The following is a 4,459-nucleotide window of genomic DNA, read 5'->3' on the forward strand; positions in this document are numbered from 1 at the left end:
CTTTTCAGTACACTATTTATTACATTTCTGGTCTTAGGGTTGAAGGCCACAGTCCACATGTAAGAAAATATCTGATTTACTGGAAACATACATACTTATTTACTTCACAGGGATCAAGATACAATGGACATTCATACATTTTTAGTCTTGGTTATTAGACAAACAATCTATTTATTAGAAAATATCAGATTTTCTAGAAGCATACAAAAACATTTTAAGCAAGGAAGTTACAAATGTTTTTCATAAAAAAATGCTTATGAACTCACCAACATTCATTGTTGACGTTTTCAAAATCACTTGTATTCTCAGGGAACTGGTAAACAGGCATCCAATTCATTTTGAAAGAATGAGATGCTGCAACATGTTCACGATTTATCAGTTATTCGTAATTTGCTTTTGAACAAACAATGGTCGTAAACAATATTAAATTTGTAATCTTAATGTATGATGTTTTGGGTTGTTATGTTTAATTTATATTCAACTGTTATGATACTATACAATGACGTCATCCGCCCCCAGACATTTCCGCCGTCCTGGTTCGGGGGTGTGACTGATTGGTATCATAACACTGTTTATAGTGAACTAGTATATCAAAACATACAAGATATACAACTATAAATAAAACGGGACTAAAACACTCAGACAAAAAGTGTAATTTAAGACGTATAAGTATTTTAAAAAGTATACCTATATGCATGCACATTAGGAATAGTGTCATAAAAAGAAACAAATAAAAAGTTTATAGAAGAGTTGGACATTGCTATTAAACCTAGACAGTTATGTAATCATAACTGGGATAAATATAGCCTGGTCAACTATATTTATTCAAGATATGACCAACATGTGTTTAGGAGTGGTCGAGGTGGACAACAAATCTGAAACTTACCAACCTTATATCAAAAAGCCTTAAGAAAAAAAACATAAAACAATTAAAATACTATAGGAGTATTTTATCACATTATAAACTTTTCACATACTTCTCATACTTATATTCTCGTACAGACACGATGGCACGTTTCCACGCTCCGGGAGATCCCTACTTCCCCAACCAGGGGAATAGGGGATGGATAGAGGAGGCTCCTAAGGAAAATCCCGAGGAGATCCTAGAGGAAGAGCCGGAGGAAGAGTTCGAGGAGGAAGTAGAGGAGGATGAGGATGAGTCAGATGCAGAGTCCAAAGTCATCGATCCTCCCCACATGGCTAGTGTACCTGCATATTGTTGGGGCTATAATGGCCGTACGCCCCGCTGGGCAGATAACCTCGCGAGGTGGAGCCGACATTAGAGACAACACCCACATTATGGTATGGAGTGAGGTTTTTACGACCTCTGCCATGGAGGACCTGCTGACCGATCCTTTCCCGTCATGATTCGACGGATTTCAGACATTGGTGATAAGACGCACGCAACAGCCAATCGAGTTTTGGAGATGAGAGTTGTTATAGAGGTCACGGATGCACACACACGGGATTTCGAGAGGGATTACTACCCTATGTACAGAATCATTGAGGACCTTACTACCATGCGAGCAGAGGTAAGGGAATACCAACAGAGGCATGCAACACTCGAGGAGAGAGTGCTCGCCTTCGAGCGTCGATTAGCTGAGTTGCATGGAGCCTCTACTTCATCCCAGGGACCACAGTGGACTACTCGTCGAGAGTAGGATTCACTCTATTCGCCACTCGTCATAGACTAGGTTCATGTGTATGTATTGGTGTTACCCTTTTCTATATTAGGTAGGAGCGATGCTACGTCTAAGTGATTACATTATTCGGAGGGAATCCCGCGTCCAGAATCGCGTCCCTACTCGGCGAGTCTGAGCTCCAACTCGCCGAGTCCCCTCTCAAAACACAAAAAATAATCAAATCAATAAAGATACCTGGAATTCCGGGCTGTTACAATTCTCCCCCACTAGAACTAGACTTCGCCCTTGAAGTCTCGCTCTGAAAATAGCTCCGGATGCTGCTCCCGCATCTCGCGCTCCGGCTCCCAGGTCATCTCCGATCCCTTCCGGTGTTGCCACTGGACCAACACCAGAGGTACCTCCTTGTTCCTTAGAACCCTGATCTTCCGATCCCTGATGGCCACAGGCCTCTCAGCATAATTCAGACTCGCATCCACATGAATATCCTCTAATGGAACCACTGCCGACTCATCGGCTATACACTTCCTCAACTGCGACACGTGAAAAGTGTCGTGGATCTGCCCCAAATCGGCTGGCAACTCCAACCGATAGGCTACCCGGCCTACCCTTGCAATCACACGAAATGGCCCAATATACCGGGGCCCCAACTTGCCCCTCTTCCTGAATCGAATCACTCCTTTCCAAGGAGAGACCTTCAGGAGGACGAAGTCGCCGACCTGAAACACAAGCTCGGACCGGCGTCTGTCTGCATAACTCTTCTGTCGGCTCTAGGCGGTCAATAACCTCTGTTTGACCTGCTGAATCTGCTCTGTCGTCTGAAGCACGATCTCTGTACTGCCCATCACTCTCTGCCCAACCTTTCCCCAGCAAATGGGGGTCCGACACCTCCTACCATACAACAGTTCAAAGGGTGGCATACCAATGCTCGAATGATGGCTGTTGTTGTAGGAAAACTCTGCCAAGGGTAAATACGCATCCCAGCTACCCCCGAAATCTAACACACACGCTCGAAGCATGTCTTCCAGCGTCTGAATCGTCCGCTCGCTCTGGCCGTCTGTCTGGGATGATATGCGGTACTAAAATGCAATTTAGTACCCAGCTCCTCATGAAATTTCTTCCAGAATCTGGAAGTGAAGCGCACATCACGGTCTGAAACAATCGAGATCGGCACCCCATGCTGAGATACCACTTCTCTCACATATAACTCCGCCAACTTCTCCGCTAAAGAACTCTCACTGATGGCAAGGAAGTGAGCGCTCTTCGTCAACCTATCCATAATCACCCAAATTGCATCAACTCCTCTGGCAGTCCTCGGCAATTTGGTGATGAAATCCATAGTGATCTGTTCCGACTTCCATTCGGGAACCTCCAATGGCTGCAACTTGCCATGCGGTCTCTGGTGCTCGGCCTTAACCCTGCGGCAGGTCAAGCACCTCTCAACGAACCATGCGACGTCCCTCTTCATACAGGGCCACCAATACTCTTTCCTCAAATCCAAATACATCTTTGTAGCCCCCGGATGGATTGAAAATTTCGACCGATGAGCCTCTTCCATCAAAGTAATACGCGTACCACCCACAAACGGCACCCAAATCCGACCCTGAAACGGCATAAGCCCTCGTCCATCCGTAACGAACTCTGAAACCAAACCAACGACCCGCTCTCTCTTCTGCATCTCTGGTCGCACAGCCTCGGCCTGTACCCCACGAATAGCATCCAATACCGGAGCTATCACGGTCAATCTCAAACATACATCTCGCAGTGGAGTGCTCTCCGCCCTGCGGCTCAACGCATCGGCTACCACATTAGCCTTGCCTGGGTGGTACAGGATCTCACAATCATAATCCTTGACCACATCCAACCACCTCCTCTGACGCATATTTAGGTTGGGCTGATCCATCAAATACTTCAAGCTCTTATGGTCCGTGTATATCGTACATCGAACCCCATACAAGTAGTGACGCCAAATCTTGAGAGCGAACACTACTGCCCCCAACTCTAAATCATGCGTGGGATATCTCGTCTCATGAGGCTTCAGCTGCCTCGACGCATAAGCTATCACATGACCCCTCTGCATCAACACTGCACCCAGCCCCAATATCAATGCATCGCAATATACTACAAAATCCTCCATCCCTTCTGGGAGAGCTAATACCGGGGCTTCGCACAACCTCTGGCGAAGTGACTCAAAGGAGGTCTGCTGCTCGGGACCCCATGAAAATGCAACACCCTTTCGGGTCAATCTGGTGAGAGGCACTGCGATCTTGGAGAAATCCTTAATAAATCTCCGATAATACCCTGCCAACCCAAGGAAGCTCCTGATCTCCGATGGTGACTTCGGCACCTCCCAGCTCATCACCGCCTCGACTTTGGCCGGATCGACTAGAATCCCTTCCTGGTTAACGAGATGTCCTAGGAACTGGACCTCCCGCAACCAGAAATCACATTTGGAGAACTTTGCATAAAGCTTCTCCGATCTCAATACCTTAAGGACCTCCCTCAAATGCTCCTCATGCTGCTCTCTAGATCTCGAATACACCAGAATATCATCGATAAATACAATCACTGACCGATCCAACATCGGCCTGCATACCCTGTTCATGAGATCCATGAACACAGCCAGGGCATTGGTGAGCCCAAAAGGCATCACCACGAACTCATAATGCCCATAACGCGTCCTGAATGCTGTCTTCTGAACGTCCTCATCCCGCACTCTCACCTGATGGTACCCCGACCTCAGATCGATCTTGGAAAACCAAGATGCCCCCTGCAACTGATCAAATAAATCGTCGATCCTCGGTAACGGGTAATGGTTC

The sequence above is a fragment of the Lactuca serriola genome, chromosome 4 (assembly GCF_051521515.1).
Source record: "Lactuca serriola cultivar US96UC23 chromosome 4, Lser_US96UC23_V15, whole genome shotgun sequence".
Taxonomy (NCBI): Eukaryota; Viridiplantae; Streptophyta; class Magnoliopsida; order Asterales; family Asteraceae; genus Lactuca; species Lactuca serriola.